General features: G+C 39.1%; 1 protein-coding gene across 3 annotated transcripts in view; it reads right to left on the minus strand.

The window, feature by feature from the left end:
• Window positions 1-17,950, minus strand: part of NEGR1 (neuronal growth regulator 1) — a 600,158-nt gene that overhangs the window by 206,405 nt on the left and 375,803 nt on the right. The gene's annotated exons all lie outside the window — the stretch shown is intronic.

The raw sequence follows: 17,950 nt of genomic DNA on the forward strand, positions 1-17,950 counted from the left end.
GTATTCAATCAATGATTGACAAAATAGCAAGGGAACGAGTGAAAAGTGTGTCTTATCAAAGTTCTTGTCAAGGAAAAGATGTCAGAATGTTTCTGTTTCATAGTCACAGGCTAGGAAGACTTCACATTTGAATATTCATTCTCTCTGTGTGTACACATGTGCAAATAATATACTGTTCAGAACATGGCATGTATAATGTTTTCAACCTGAGCCTGTGCATGCTTGCTCTGAGTGCAAAAAAGAATACAAAGAAGTAAGAGGGCATGGGATTTCTGTATTAATGGGAGACCTCATGGAATTATTACAAGCTTAGATCTGCAGCAGCAAACATGGATGAAAGCTTCTCAATGGTAGTCTTTAAGCAGACCCTGAAGCAAAATGCATACCTCTACGACCTGATACAAATGCAATCCACTAGGCAATATTACATACTTGATATTGGAGTACTTAGCAGAGATCCGTGAAAACAAAACTGGAATAGATGGAGTAGAGTAATTTAGATTTGTCAGAATGGAGGATATTTGTTTTAATCCTAGGCGTGAGATAATTATATAGCACACCTTAGCCTTTTTTGTGCTGTCTGTCAGCCACTAATCCTACCAGGTGGGAGACTGAGAAGCAATATTCCACCTCAAGGTCACGGACGTGTTGGTCTAGACATCCAGTGTGAATGAAACCTACACTTGATGCAGAGCTTGGACACTTTAATGTAAATGGAAATCTCCTGAGCATTAGTTATTACTTTCAAAACTTTAACATGTTACATTGATTTGACTTGCCATTTGAAGGGTAACACATTCAAGTTATGTTTTACTTGATGCATTACTTACATTAACTTGTTTTATTTATATTATTCATATTTACTAGGCATGTTCCATTCTCCATCTTTGTTTTTTGTTTTGTTTTTTGGACACTAAATCCCAGAATTCTTCATTCTGGAAGTTCCACCTACCAGAGCTACACCTACATTGTGCTCACGTGGAGAAAGGCTGGGCTGGAAGGCTTTATGGCTTAGGAGAGACCAAGGTGTCCTCAGTGTCTGCTGAAAAAGCCATTCTTGTGTTTGATGGGAGTACACATAATCCAGATTAGAACATTCCATAAGTAGAGAGAGCAGGAAAAAAAGAGGCCAGCACCACATTTTGAAGTGTTGGGACAATTTCAAATATTAACAACAGAGATGGCTCACAGTAGATAGCCTAGTTGCATAGCCAGGGTTTAGGGGGCCTGCTGGAGTCTTAGGAGTCTTCTCTGGTTTTCCACACAGGGATACAAATAGGGCAGGAGCACCAGAGGAGGGCAAAAACTTGTAGTTAGGGTGGATTTCAAACCTGAGCATGCATCTCTGCTGATTCCCAGCTGGTACTCGGGCTCACTGGCTAAGTGCAAAGGTGTTTCCGTGTGTGTTATGTTTCTGCAACATTGGTGCCATGGGACCTGGTGGGGAAGAAGTCTCTGTGGGCTAGTAGTGAACCTTCTGCAAGTCCCATCAGCAGTACACAAATGAAAGAAGCTGTTACAACAGCTAGGCTTATTTTGTCATGTCTCCACCTCATGGAAAAGAGACCCCACCCCCATTCCCCTTGGTATTAGCCGTATCTTAAACAGTTTCCTCCATCTCTTACCAGGAAGATAGGTAGAGTGCTGGTGCCCATAATCAAGGATTTCCCTTCTGTCTGTTTCCACAATCAGCTGGCCTGGAAGCAGTTTCTGCCCCTCTCAAACCTTGCCTGTCCCACCTCTGTGACATCACAACAGTTCATTGCCAGCTCTTTGGTATTGGTCCTGAAATCTCAGAGATTTTGCAGAACGTTACAGACCAGAGAACCCTATAGCCAAACCACATAAGTGAAGACTTTTATGACTGTCCACTATTTTAGCCCAGGAAAGGAGACTTGTGACCCCAAGGCCTATATTTTGCTGTGGTCCTAGCAAGAATATAATATGATCATGAAATGCCTAGAGTGTATTGGTGAGCTTTGGTCACTTATTTCCATCAGGTTTTACAGAGAATCATTACCTTGAGTCTTATTCAGCAACAAACAAAACAAATGCAAATCCATGAGACTTGGACAAGATGAGAGAGTCTTTACCCAGACGTGGATGTGTACCGTCATTTACTCCTGCTAAAACTAGAAACTGGGTGTGCAATGCGTGCCACAGTCTGAGACTGAGATAAATAGTTTTCAACAGGTTGGGTTAATTATTCATTATGGTCTAATGTCCAACTTTTTCTTTCCCTACATAAAAAATGAGAGTCTTCAAAGCTTTTTTGGCTATTCCACCCCAAGTCACAATCAATTCTTTCTGGTGTGGTTTGCCACTGAAGGTTTTCTGGCTAGTCTCCAGACCCATTTGAATGTAGCTGCGAGGAACAGATGTTTCACTTCATTCCCCCATCTCTCACCTGGAAGATAAGTAGAGTGTTGGTGCCCATAATCAAGCTGTTGCCTGCCAGCAGAATAATGATGGCATAAGGAAGGTATGTCAGTGCTTATCAAATAAAACCACTGAATTGTTTTACATCAGTTCCCTGGAACATCTAAAAAAGGTGTGACAAATATCTGTGATAAAATCTTAGTCATCTAGAAAGCTTGCAACTTTCATTGTAATCAGAATAGAGGGATCTTTCAGCACTACTGAGGTATGGAGAGAATACGAATCAGAAGTTTACTAATTGAAAAGATATAAACCTGGAGCTGACACCCTAAATTATTGCTGTTAGCTACAGCATGAGTTGGCTGCAGATTCTCTCTTCTCCAAGCACAGAATGTTTAGAACCTCAAGATTCAACATTCTCTTTCTGATGACAGTGCAACATGTTGCATAACTGCTATGCAAAATACATAACTTTTAGAGATGATTTGCCTCAAGTTAAGAAATCCCCACAGACTTTGGCTGAAATCCAACATTTATTTATTTATTTATTTATTTATTTATTTATTTATTTATTTATTTATTTATTTATTTATTTATTTATTTATTTATTTATTTATTTATTTAAATTGTATTTTTATGCCACCCATCTGGTACCAAGGCCACTCTGGGTGGTTTACAAGTACCATTATTATAAACAACAACACAAGAATAATTGATAACAACTTAAAACAAATTGTTAAAATAACAAAAATAAAATACATTAAAATAATAATAATGGCATGGCAAAGGGTTGAATATATAGGTATTAAAAGCATTACTGTATCAAGATGTTCTAGAGTCTGAGAAGGCCTGTCTTTTCTTCTTCTTTTTTTAATATTTATTTTTAACTACTAGGAATAGGGTAGGAAATATAAAAGGCAAAAGGAAGTCGGGGAAGGGAAAAGATTAGAGGATAGGAGAACACAGAGTATACAATCATCCAAACTATTCATATTTCAATAACAAATCAACTTTCTGCTTTTTTAAAACTATTTGATTACCCTCCAGCTATCAAGCTACAGTTATATTTTAGTTTGAATCTAAGTTACTCCAACACTATGAGGAAACCGAAATCATTTGTAGAATACATCCCATCATTTAATTCCCTTTTGATTTGGACAGTCATTCAGCATGCCTGAAAGAGTATTCCTTTCTGTTGCTTCCCATATTTTCTCAGTATGGTCCTCTTGTTTCCGTAGCTCTGCTTTCTTCCAATTTTTGGAAGAGGAGGATGGATGCAGGACAGTAATCCAATTTTTAATATAACATTGGGAGGTGGAGCTTCATCCCGGAGCTGCCAGCAGCTCCCGGGAATAGCTCCTGGGAAAAGCTGGAACTGCCCGGTCTGGGGTCCCTTTAGAAATGGGGGATTGAAGGGGAGACCAGGAGAGGTCTCTCTGAAACAGTTGGTGAGCAGCAGAAGGAAGAAGATTGGGCAGCACCCTGGTATTTCTTCCCTCTGAAAATTCAACCAAGCACAGATCAGATGCAGGAACCATTTGGCAGAGAGCTGTGAGCAACTCCACCCCCACCCCCCAAGGAGAGGAGAGCAAGCAATACGGCATTGAAAATATATAATAACAAAGTAAGTTGAAGCCTTTGATTTATGAACAACCCCATTAAGCTGAAAAAGAAATTAGAGTTAAAATACTTGGCCGAAAGAAGATAAGGCATGGCGAGTTTTGCTTACCAGCCTGCTTCTTCAAAAATGAAACTGATTCTTAAACAGCAGGCTGGTTAAAGGCCGAAAAAGAGACAGTGAGACAGAAAAATCTTTTGTTTCTGGAAAAATTCCCAGAGTGAAATACCACTGAATAGGCTTTAAGAGACTGAAATTTTGTGAATGCTGTTTAGCCTGGACCTTTCTCCCTAGACTGTGTGGGACTCTGATAACAGAATCTTGCAGGTCTTTTGGAGAAGGAGGAATAAGTTTTTGGAAGAAAGACATTGGACTGTGAATCATCAGCAAGACGACACAACTGACTAGACAGAGGAGCTAGGAAAACCAGGACTGGAGTTTTTTTCTTTTATTGAATCATTGGATTAATAGAAAGAACATTAGGCAGATATTAAGGATATCTACTGGAGAGACTGACTCCCTATGTCTGCTGCTTAGTCTGGATTTTTTTGGGCTGGACTTTTTGGGGCTCATAATATTGCCACGGGTGTAATTTAAATTGTTGGGCTAAAAGTTGATTTATATACTATAATATTTGTGTAAGGATGGGAGGAAGAAGCTAGGGGAGGTTTATGATAAATGGGTTTGTTGATAAAAGAGTGGAAATTTTGGGAAGATATTTGAGGGTTGGCCACTTTGGTTAAGGATATAGTATTATTTATAGAGACCCTACTCATTGGAAAGATTGAAATGTCCTCTGAAAAATTAAAATATCAAATGTTGGGGACTTTGTCTGCTCAATCTCAAAATTCGGGAATAGGGGCACAAAAATCAGATAAAGAAAGTTAGGCTACCATGCAAAAGATAATAATAACAGGATTTCAACAAGTAAATGAGCATCTCAGCCAGATAGAAGATATGAAAGAGAAATGTTCAGATGTTAAAGAGCAGTTAAATGAAATTGTACTAACTCCAGAACTGCTTTTATTGAGTAAGATACCAGGTAACATAGATGGGTTAAAGAGTTACCCAGTGAGCGATTTAGTCACTACAGTTGAGAAGGCCTGTCTAAATAGTCATGTTTTTAGTAATCTTTTGAAAGTTCTCAGTGAAGGGGCCAGGCAAATTTTGGGTGGAAGGCTATTCCAAGAAGGCCTGATTTCTGGTCATCATTTTCGGGGCCACTCTTGAGATCAAGACACTCAACTGTCTGACCTGAGAAGATTTTATAGGATGGGCACCTCTAGCCGGAAGGAGGTATTCTGCCAGATATTGAGGTTCTAAACCATTTAAGGCCTTATAGGTTAACACCATCACCTTGAAGCTGGCACGGAAATGGACAGGTAACCAGTGCAGGGTGGCCAGAGAGGGGGAAATATGTTGATGTCTCCTTTCCCCACTCAGTCATCTGGCCGCCGAGTTCTGGAGCTGCTGAACTCTCCATAACAGCCCCACGGGCAGCCCCACATAGAGAGCATTACAATAGTCTAATCTTGAGACTATCAGTGAATGATCCAGCATGGTGAGAGACCCAGTGTCAAGGTAAGGACACAACTAGGCAATCCATCTTAAATGGAAATAGGTGGAGGGGACCACAGACACTATCTTAGATTCCACTGATAGTGCTGGGTCGAAGAATACACCCATGTTGTAGCCCAGTATTCACTGAATATTAATTAATGAAATGTTTATTTATTTATTGAAAAAAATATGTGTATAACCAAAACTGAGCTGCTCAAACTCAGGAAGTGTACAGAGAAAACACCACCAGTTTATGCAGTTGCAACCATCTATCTTGAATTCATGATTGTGGGAATTACAATAACCCAGTTTACTAGCATATTTGCAAACCTATGTTCTTGCTCCATATGGCAATTTCACAATAGATCTTACACTGTGTATTGATACAGGGAAGAGACCGCAACCCGCACCAGCCTTTAGAATGACAATTATTGCTCTAATACTTTTGCTTCAGCAAGGCTTCTGGGGAAGCATCCCCTCTCATTCTCTCTTCAGTTGTCTAGCAGTGCCTTTTGTCCAGTAATTGAATTGAATCAGCTCCCAGACAGCCCCATCATTTGAGTGCTCTGAAGATGTATTACACTAATATATCGTCAGAATGACAGTGCTATGATGATGCATTAGTGTAATACATCTTCAGAGCTTTGGTGCTGTCCGGAAATAATAGGGATTGTATTGAACAGAATTCAGTTATGGTATATACAAGCACATGTGCCCACATGTGTGTGCACACATAGAGAGAACCCAAATTTGCTAATGGGAAGTGTAGGTTCTTGTTGCAAGATGAAAGAGCAACAAAGCTAACTCCTTACCACAAGCCAGCAATATCCTCAAATTGCAAATGCTTTGTGTATTACAGGAATTTTAGACAGTGCTGCAATTATGCTCACTGGCACACTACTATTATTTTGTCCCTTGTTATTTCCAGCTATGTGTCCTCAGCACCTCACTGGCGCATAATGCACTTCACATACTTTAATTTGAGTCATTTACAAAGAAATCATAGCCAGTGTTTATTTTTGCTTTTTAACTTGTCTTGCATTTATACTGTACATTTTATAGCAGTGTAGCTTCTTGATTTGTGAACCTCTTGGAAGGGTAATGAAGCCATTTCAAATTGCAAAGTATTTCCTGAAACTGTAGCAGTTTTTATACATTCACTTGTGGGTTCTGGGAGAAATATATTTGCCGTTTCTAGGAAAGCTCTTTTTATAGTCAGGAATCAGAAAGAGGCATAGATTTATTAAGAATGTTTATATATTGTACATAAATATTGTGTGTCTCTGTGTATAAAATATTCTGCTATATTTTATAGTGTGCACTTTATATTTATAACATAGATAGATGGACAGTCAGACAACATTTTGGCCTTTATATTATACATTGATGGCATATTATATATTGCAACCCAATAAAAGAAAAACCTAACTCCAAAATCCACTTCCACGAATAGATCAAAAGACTACTGCGGGGGCACATGTTATAATTTATTTTGTTAGCTACCAACCTATTTACACACTAGATAGCACACAAAGGGATTTGGGCAAGAAAGAACACTTCCAATATCCTCATAGATACATACATGTTTATTGCAAAAGTAGAAAAGCTGGCTGACAGATAGTTCTTCCACTGTACATATAGCATGTATAGCTTTTTGCTACTACAACTCTCAGAATGTCTCAGCCAGTGTGGCCACGAACATGATAACGAGGGATTTCTGAGAGCTATAGCTCTCCTCATCTAAATTGTTCCATGCTCTGACATGGACCACAGTAAATGTAATCTGGCACAGCTCAACTGCAAGAGCGGATGATACCTTTATTAGACCACTAAAAAAGTCTGGGGGAATTTTCAGAATGTTAAGTCAAATGATATTTCCTAAAACTGGACATCTCTAAGAATCAGAGATAAAGTTACTAGGTCTCATGCTACCTTGGTATTTTTTGCAGTCCAAAAAGCAATGGGAGTTCAATTACCCACTGTGCATTTCTGGGACTGTACAGCTTGACCAAGGCTCCACAGAACCAGCCTGTGGGGCCTTGGGCAAGCTGTACAGTCCCAGAAATGCCCCCAGAAGAAGGAAATGGGAAATCATTTCTGAGTATTCTCTACCTGTAAAACCCTGAAAAGAGCTACCATAATAAGAATTGACTTGGCACATCTTCTTCCTCTTCATCATCATCATCATGATTATTCAAAAACACCAGGCACAGTCAAAATTATAAAAACATTGACTGGTATTATATAACAGATACAGGTTTTAGCAACCCCCCCCCCCAAGAATCTGTTAAAAATCGGCACAGTATGTATGCTGTTCCAAATATTGCATTTTTTCAAGCTCTGATGGTGTGATTTCTGAGATCTGCAACTGCTTATAGTACTGTATGAAATGTCTCGATATTGTTCCCAAAGCCCCAGTGACTACGGGGACCACTGAAATGTGTTTTTTTCCAGAGGCAAGATGCTTCAATTGCCAGGTCTCTGTACTTTGTTAGTTATTCCAATTTTTTATTTTCAACTCTGGCATCCCCTGGAATTGCAATGTCAATGATCTGGACCTTTCTTTGTTCTATTACTACTGTGTCTGGTGTGTTATGTTCAAAGTGTCTATCCATTTGGATCCAGAAATCCCACAAGATTTTGATTTCCTCATTTTCTGACACCTTCTCTACCTGATGTTCCATGGGTTTTCGGAAGCTGGCAAGTTATACTTTCTGCCACTCTATCATGTCTAACTTTGTAATCTGTTTGTACAGTCTTTGGACATTCATAGATGTGACACAGTTTCATTTGTTTCTTGATAGAGTTGGCATTTGCTGTTATCACTAATTCCTTGGATCTTAGCTTTCATCACGCTGGTTTGGAGTGCTTGTTGGAGGAATAATAATAATAATAATAATAATAATAATAATAATAATAATAATAATAATAATAATAACAACAACAACAACAACAACAACAACAACAACAACAACAACAACAGGCACAGTCAATCAAATTGATAAAAACATTGACTTGTCTCACTTAACAGATACAAGTTTTAACCAAAAACCTAAGTATCTGTTAAATATCAGGACAATATGTACTGTATATTGTTCTTAATACTGCTGTTTTTTGTAGCTCTGATAATGTTATTTTTTAAATCTGCAACTGCATATAATACTGTTATAATAAGCACTTGCAGATCTCAGAAATAACAATACCAAAGCAACAAATAAGGGCAATATTAGGAAGAGCATACATACTGTGCTGATAGTTAACAAATACTTAGGTTTTGGGTTAAAACGTGTATCTGTTATGTAAGAGTAGTCAATGTTGTTGTTGTTGTTGTTGTTGTTAATTCAGTCATTCTCCTTTATCTCCCCCCTCCAGAGAGCTGCAGTTATTAAATATACAGTGAGGATGAGAATCCTTTCCCTGTTGCCAATCTGCTGGATTAAAAAAAGTCTTCATTACTGCTATGAGAGGGTGAGTTAATATCCTCTGATGGTACCAGCAACAAGATGCCTTTTATGCATCCTTGGAAAGAAGAGTCTTAATTTCTATAATAGGCATTGATCCCACCCTTGAACTTGCTATCAAATTAGTGGTGAGTCTAATTTAGCATCAAATAAAAATGTTACCTTCACACAAATGGAGGCAAGCACTAAGCAAGCACAAAGATTACCCCTTGTTCCTTTTGGCTTAGGAAATTCTGTGTGACGATCTCCTGGGTAAACTGGTCCCACGTTTTTCATTTTCAGTATGAATAATAGAGGTGTCCTCTGTTTTAATGCAAATAGGTCCCATGTGAGCTGCTTAATCTTACTTTGTTTGGATATCATCATCAGTTCCTGGCACACACATACGCACACACAAAATTGCTCATCTTTATATTTAAAATATATTTTAGCATTCAAGCTCTCATGAGAATCTAGTTTGTGTTTCTCATTTCACAATGTTAGCTGTTAAAAGGTCATTCATTTGTTCATCCTTCTAGGTTAGACAGGCCATCCCTTTGACAATAATGTCCTTTCTGTTTACAAAAGTTACAAAGAACTGACTTTTTAATTGGTTGAATGGACACAAATAGACCTTAGAAACTGAAACAATGGAAGAATTGCATAGGTAGGTCATTCTTCAAAAACTCTTGGCCCTTGTAGCAGCAAACACAGACTGGAACTTATCATGTCTCTTCCCACCAGCAGTATTTTCATTAGCTCTGTTCTCAGATTCATTCATCAGCCTTATTCAGATATTCCAATTTGGGTTTAATTACCTTAGGTAAAGGGGTGTGCCGCAGACTTGCTGTTTTCTCTCTGTTTTCAGTGCCATTGCTATTCTATGCATGAAAAGCAGTGGGTCTGAAAATAAAAGCTCCTCATGTTTAGGGGAGGCTGTCTATGTCAGTGGTTCCCAACCTTGGGTAATCCAGGTGTTCTTGGACTGCAACTCCCAGAAACCCCAGCCAGAACAGCTGGTGGTGAAGGCTTCTGGGAACTGCAGTCTAAGCACATGTGGGCTACCCAAGGTTGGAAACCACTGCTCAATGTGATTAGGGGCCCTGGAAAACCAGTAGCCAGTATCTCATCTGGAGCTCAGCCAGCATACATGGGATGGTACTGGCAGCACCAGATTACTCCTAACTAAAGAGTTCCTGTTTCAGTTTTTGGTTGTGTGTGATTTCCATCTCATTGAATGCAAGTCCAATGTAACCTCAACTCAGCAATGTCCAATAATTAGCAGCAAACTGCTGCTGACAGTGAAGCCATACCCACTATGCCACTGAAGCTATTGAATGAATGAATTGTTGGATGGATGGAATGAATGAATGAATGAATGAATGAATGAATGAATGAATGAATGAATACATAAATACATAAATAAATAAATGCAAGATGGATTAAAAATCATTACTGAGAGGGAGAGAAAACCGATGAAAACTGTAGACTGTGTTTGAGGATGATTATAAAGACTTACTACCCTATATCTCTTCATGATGTCCCAATTGAATAAGGTTTACTGAAGCATACGAGAGACAGAATAAGGTACCACCTGAACTGCCTAATATTCCTTTGTTTGGATATCATCATCATCATCTGAGAGCTGCAGAGCTGGAGGAGACTTATGGATCATGGAGTCCATCCCTTTAACTCCCAACCTCTGCCTCCGCCACCAGATACCTAAACCATTGAGCTACCCAGCATTTTATCATCAGCTCCTAGTTCAAGAGTTTGGAAGCAGGGAGGGCCTTTGGTATTTCAACAAAAGACACAAAACATGGAAAAAGCTCTGTTGTGTGTATTTAATGTTCTTCCATAGATTGCTGAAAGACAACCACTTAAATGGGGATGAGTTGTGCTTATGAAAGAGGGGTACACAAACATTTTGTATTGTTATTTTCATGTTCCCTTCTTCTATGTACTTTTTCCTTCACCCTTTCGCTGCCAATTCACCCGAGAAATCTTTCATCCCGTAGCACTGTGGGGTCTCTTGTCCACAGCCAATGAGAATGTCTGGGGAAGTGGGAATTTTGACTCTCTAAAACTGTCAGCAGCCAATCACAACCACGGGTGGTGGGGGGGGGGAGAAGGAATTAATTGGTAGAAAAGCCTGATACCCAGTGTAGCCTGCCTGGCACTCTTTGCCTCAGTGTTTTCTTGTGGACTTATTGTGTGCTGAGCTCCTCATGCCCTGCATTTTGGACTGTTTTTGCTGCCTGCTCGCCTATTAGTCCATCTTGGATCCTTTCCTTACCCCCCCCCCGACTTTTTAAGGGATTTCTCCCCATTTCTTTGGATTATTTCTGCTGCCACCAGGAAGCCAGCCTGTGGCGGCATATCTCCTTTGGATTGCTTCCTCCCCCCCCCCCCCCCGCAATTTCTTTGGACATTTTTCCCTCTTTAGTTTAGTTTAGTTTTGCTTTTGCATCTTGGTCTTTTCTTCCTTGAATTATTTTTGTTTCTGCCTGGCTCTGGCTCTGGCTCTGGCTCTGGCTCTGGCTCTGGCTCTGGCTCTGGCTCTGGCTCTGGGCGTGCGTGCGTGCGTGCGTGCGTGCGTGCGTGCGTGCGTGCGTGCGTGAGAGAGAGAGCTTTGTTTGATTTTTAACATTATTATTTAGTTAATTTACTATGCATTTATTATGTTAACAGTATAATAGGGTTTTGATCCTGTTTTGTTTGCTTCTGTAGGCATGATGTTTGGGCTAAGAGGTGGACTTTGTGAATATGCCAGTGTACCACCAGGCTGTGTGAGTGTTTTTTTATTAGGCACAGCATGGGGGATTTTCCTCTTGATGATTTTGCTGTTGTATTGTTATTGATTGCTTTGGTGAGCGGGTGTTTGTGTGTCAGGCAGCTAGGACCTGGTTGCTGGCAGCTTATTTGCTTTTTGGCCAAGACGGCCTGTTGTGCTGAGTGGGTATTGCTAAATTCACACTAATGTTCTGAATACAACAATATAAACAAGTGCTTGCGTAGGTCTGATTATGATTTTTATTTCCTATACACTGTTGCCTCCTTTTGGAGTAGACTGATTCTCTGTTGCCTTACCACTGACTTTCTGGAGTAGCTTTTAAGGGTTCTTTAGGACTTTTGGAGTGCTAGAAAACACAAATGGGAAAACATGAAATTAAGGATCAGAAAAAGACTTTCCTTTCATGTAAAATGAAAAGTTGGCAACTACAACAGGACCTCAGTGATGGAATCACTGTCTGGGACCATTTACATGCTGTCCTCCTCACAGAATGGGAAACTAAATTGTTTCTCGATGTTATCATATAATTCCTATCACTATTATATATGAAGCCACTATGGTATATAGCTGTGAGACCTAGACCTAGACACAAAGAGCATAATATACTCCCTAAGCCAACTGGGGACTGAGTAGAGATCAGAAGATCAATATATCTCTTTTACCTGTATCAGCAACACATTCTTATTTACCCTAATCAACAAAACAATGGCTTAGAATAGTTACTAAGTCACACTGAATCAGTGGACGTTTGATGAGTCATCTTCATAGGTTTCCTTGATTCAAATGGGCCTACTCTAGTGTGATTTACAATGCTAAGCAACAGGATTGCAATGATTGGTTGCCACCCATCTGCCACCACCTTCATTACATGGAAAAAAAGACAGGTTCCTGGTCATGTGGAAGCGCTCCAAATGAGCAACAATTTTAATATTGTGACAGTCTTGCTTTCTCAGCTGCCAGTGCACTAACAGGAGCTTTTCTCTTGCCACACAAAGGAAGCAACAACAAAGAGGGAAGATCCAGGGGCTTCTCTTTCACAATGACTCAAAATCTAGTAGAGAAAACCTCATGTTGGCTGGTCCTACAGGTCACAATGGCAATAGGGCTGAGCCATCACAGAGGGAGGTCAATTTTAAGACATAGCTATGTAATAAAGGTAACATATAAATGAGTCTTAAGAGATATTGAAGAGTCTTGTTCCTTGTAGTCTTGGAGAAGGATGGAGAGCAAGCAACTATTCCACTTCAGTTCCTTTAACTTTTGTTTCCAGCCCTCAATTTCTAAAATGGAAACTATAATAAGCATGCCAGGCGTACAAATGTTAGAAAGCAGCATTATGTCTCAGACAACCTGAAATTCTTTAAGATTCCAGTTTCATTCTTCAGCTATTGATGTTGCACTTTGCTCTTAAATGTCAGAACAAAATAACTAATACCTGCAATTTATTCAGATGACATTTCAACAATATAAGATTTTCAGATTACAAGCTTCTGCTCCATGTTCCTTCTAGTGTTACACTAAATGTGTAGATTTGGCGGATTTACATAATAGCTTTAGATAATGAATATTTATAATAATGAATGAATTTACATAATGACTGCAAGTTAAACATACCCCATTAAAACTGCATGCTCTAATTTATGTACTAAGTTAAAATAACTTTACAGTTTATTTTCATTCATATTAGACTTTAAATTCTTCTCTATAAAAAGAAATGTACCAACTTCTGTGAAGCAGAGGCTTTCTAGCAAGGGTTTGCTCTCCTTAATTAAGCAACTTGTACATTTTGTACACAGAATTATGGTACTATATGTTTCACTGATGTTTTTGAAAACAGTCCCTAAGGCTGGAATCCTGTTACTTTGCATAGTAAACTGCACCAGAACCAGTGGTGATTTGGTGAGTCAAGTTTTCTGTCAGTTCAATTGATTCAAATTATCCCACTCTATCTATGACTTACTTTAACTCACTAAGTCACAAGTAGAGTAGGCCCACATGAACCTCTGGAATTTATGCAGAAGTTGACTCACCAAATCCCCATGGATTCAATGAGACTACTCTAGTATGATTTACAGGATCTCAACCTAACTTATGCATTATTATAATTTGAGTAGTGGCTAGCGGTTCAACAAGTGTCTGAAATATGAATGAAAACATGATCTAGAGCAGTGGTTCCCAACCTTGGGTCCCCAGATGTTCCTGGACTAAAACTCCCAGAAGCCAGACATGTGGGTAGCAGAAAACTGCACAGGTTTCATACTTTTCAGGGATAACTCTGCAGATCCAATGTGAAAATGCTCCATAATATGTGAACATTTGTGCATGCATACTTGGAAATTAGTCCTGTTGAGCACAGTGAATTTTACTTCAGATTAAACATGCACAAGATTATGCTTAAAATATTCCAGCGGTTTTATGAACATGGAATATAACAGAAAGAGAGATTGTACTGATGATGATGTTGAAGCACTAATTCATACTAAGTAATGCTCTTCCACTACCAATGGTATATATTGTCCCAACCGTGCCAGCTTTGGCTTGTGATACAAGCTCTCCCTTTTCCAGGAGACATAGATTTGAAGGACTTCAGTCTGAAGCCTTTCAAATGGACCTCTCAGAATACAAGATTTTATAAATGCGAAGAATGTGCCCTACTACAAAGCAATCATCTTATATGAATCCTGCAGTGAGTTACAGGTAAAAACTGAAGGAAAACGTGAAGTGTCTATGAACTTTAGTTCATCAAGTTCCAATATCAAATGTGTGCTTGTCATGTTCCCCCAGTGTCACCTGTTTGTTTTCCCTCAAACACACATCCACCTTTGGACACGATGTACTATTTTCTCCCTTTACACACTGCCACTAGTGGATCTTTATCCACACTGTACCAAATATGTTTCTTAGACCCGGGCTGCCAAATATAACAGGTTTATTTATTGTTTGATTGGTAAATTACAGAAGTAAAGTCATAGATGTTATTTTATTGTTCAATCATTAAACTTGGATAGGATTACATGTTTGCTTGTTTGTATTCATTCACATTAACCACTGTAACAATATTTTATGACTGTCTATTTCTATTTCTTTTCTTTTCTATTTTCTATTACTTTTATTTCTTATCTATTCTCTAACAAACACCAACTTTCCAATCTCTGTCTTAACACTTCAAAACCCCTTCTCTAACTCCTCTCTTAGTCTCCAACGGCTCTCTTCTCCGCCCCTCCTGTCCTGCCATAGGCTCCTACCCTAGAGCTCAATATGACGGACAGGCGTGACTAGGGCATTCCGGCACAGTGCTGCATGACAGAAGCCCTGCACATTTCTCAATAAATCTGTTCTTTTATTGTCTACCAGCTGAGAAGTGAATCAGATCACAGAGTTCCATTCTATTACAGCTTCTCTGCAAATGTATTTCTCTTGTAATCAGTTGTAAATTATCTTGCACAAGTATAATTCAATTATTTTTTTAAAAAAAACCCTTCAGTTTATGAATGTGGGATGTTGTGCTTCTGCATCCACAATTCAAAACAGTAGGAAATGGCATGATGTTACTGCACAATATCATGCCCACATTGCCATTGGGAAAAAGGATGCCAGACTTTACACAGCAAAAAGCAGCATGAGGGTTGATGACACTCACATCAGCAGTCAAGGTGGTCTGCAGGATACTCTTTTTTTCTCAGTGCCATTCACAAAGAAACACCAGGAGAAAATCCCAGAAGCTGACTCCTTTTTTCACCGGTTAACCTCAGCAAAACATAGACCAATTGTAAGAGCTATTTTTTCAACAAATTCTCTAATTATCTATTGCTTGGATCCACGAAGTAATCAAAGTGCCTAGAAGAAATGTATCTTTCACATTAACTGTGTGCACATCAGTACATGTCTGTGCAGCTAGATGGTATTAGATTATTAATCCCCAAGGATTTTATAGGAATGTGGAGTGTTTCTACCCCATGTAATCCTGTGCATAGCATATCCAGCCACCTGTATTAAGAAAGAAGACTCAGCCATCTTCCTTCAGAGCCAATGTTTTTTTATGCTCAAGAGTAGAGCACAACAGATCCAGAATTTGAGAGAAGGCTAAAGGAAAGGTATGGATTCGTGTTGCAAAATCTCATTTTAAATCATTCTCTGGGATGTGCAGTGGAGGTCTTTCTTTGCAAAACGATGTTTACTGGAGATTTACTTGAACCTTTGGGAGGGAAGTGAAATAGCTTAAATAAGGGCACCTGATTGATTGTCTTCTTTGGATTGAACATTTTGTATTAAATCAAGTTAAATACCCCTACATTTCTATATTTGCTGAGTTGTGCTCTACATCAAGCTGAATGGAACAGCAAGTATTGTCTGTTATTCTCTCAGCCTCCTCTTTAATATCAGAATTTATAAATCATCATCTTGTGTTTGAAACATTGGCGGCATCTAGATTTAAAAACAAGAGCAGCAGCAAAGACCAATTCCTTAAGGCAGTAGTTTCCAACCTTGGGAAGCCCAGGTGTTCTTGGACTGAACAGTAGCCTTCACCACTGGCTGTGCTGTCCAGGATTTCTGGCAATTGCAGTTCAAGAATACCTGGATTACCCAAGGTTAGGAACCACAGCCTTAAGAAATTGGTTGTAATTATGATGGCCAGCTGAAGTGTTTCCAGTTCTATATTCTTACAACCTGTCTATTCCATTTTGGGATTATACTGTGTTGCTACTAGTTGGGCAGGATGGATAACTACCATCCTGGTAGGATGGCAGGACACTTTTCCAACTAGGATCGTTCAGCAGTTATCTTCACAAATCACACATTTGAATCATACTTTTATTGGTTTAGCATCACTCAAGATTTATATATGTTTAGCTTGCATCCCTTTCTACTGACTAATGACTATGCCCAGCAGTTTACTCTAAAGGTTGTCATGGTAACTATATTAGCCTGTTGTGGCAAACACAGCAAAGTGTTCTGTGACATCTGAAAGATTGAGAAGCTTTGTCAGTAACTGATTAGGTGGGTTGGTATCTACACAAGCAAAATAAACCTCGATAGTCTTTCAGGATGCTGCAAGACATCTTGTTTTTACTTCACAAGTGTAGTGTGCAGCTAAGATTTAACTGCAGTCTTAATTGACTTGCATCCAGATAAATTCTTAAGTGCTGTGCTGATTTCATCAGGTTTTTTGTTGTTGTTTTTTTTTAAAAAAAAACTGGGACAAACCTCACTTTCCTCTCCTTCTTAAAGCTGCAAGGTGGCAGCAGGGTTCCACTAATGTCCTGTTAACAATGCAAGTCAAGGTCCTCCACTGCCATTAGACAAGCCTCTGTCCTAAGCTCCCACTTCGAAGACTCCCCAAGGTTTCCAACACAATTTTGTTTGACATTTAGTTAAAGACCACCTTTATGATGTAACTGATTTTTCTACTCCCTTGGTGGTCACTTAAAAAGGTTTAATTGTTGCTTTTTTAAAGGTCGCTATTAGTAATTCTTTCAAGCCTTCTCCAAAGTAAAGTGCTGATTAGCATTACTTCCAGGCATACATGAATGCAGCTCCATCACCAACATCCACATGATGCTCATTTCATATATCTAAACATTGTCTGCTCAACTCAATACATTCTGAAATGCAAATATCATTAACGAGTCATCTGCCTTTAATTGGTAGAGATTATTCTGATGGCAACTTGTCATTGCTATTAGTTACTAATATAGCATCCCCAAGCAAGTTACCTTTTAGACCAAAATCCCAGAATCTTCAAGCCAAGCTCTGATATATCCACAGTGGTTACAAACTTGAGAAATCACTCTTATAAGCAAAGCTGGTCCAAAACATTTTGCTTCAATTGCTTCATTTTGCTGAGTTGGAGCAAGAAATAGCACCCCTCGATCACCCAAGCCCAAAGGACTTAGTATCCAAAGTCAGCCAAGTTATTCTAGCATATAAAGTATCTTTCATGTACCAAGAAACAGGAAAACCTCAGAGGAAAACAGTCTTTGTGGAAGAGCCTTTGTGCAAACATGTGAAGCAAGCCCTGAAAATTCACCTGCTATTTCCATCTTCCACTAGCTATTTTTCCTTTCTCCGTGCAAGGCCTTAAATTCATCAAGAAAATACTGGGAATTAAGATGAAAGGAATTTCAAATATATAGCTACTCTGCTATCTATTGACATCAA

This window comes from Pogona vitticeps, chromosome 4, assembly GCF_051106095.1.
Source record: "Pogona vitticeps strain Pit_001003342236 chromosome 4, PviZW2.1, whole genome shotgun sequence".
NCBI lineage: Eukaryota > Metazoa > Chordata > Lepidosauria > Squamata > Agamidae > Pogona > Pogona vitticeps.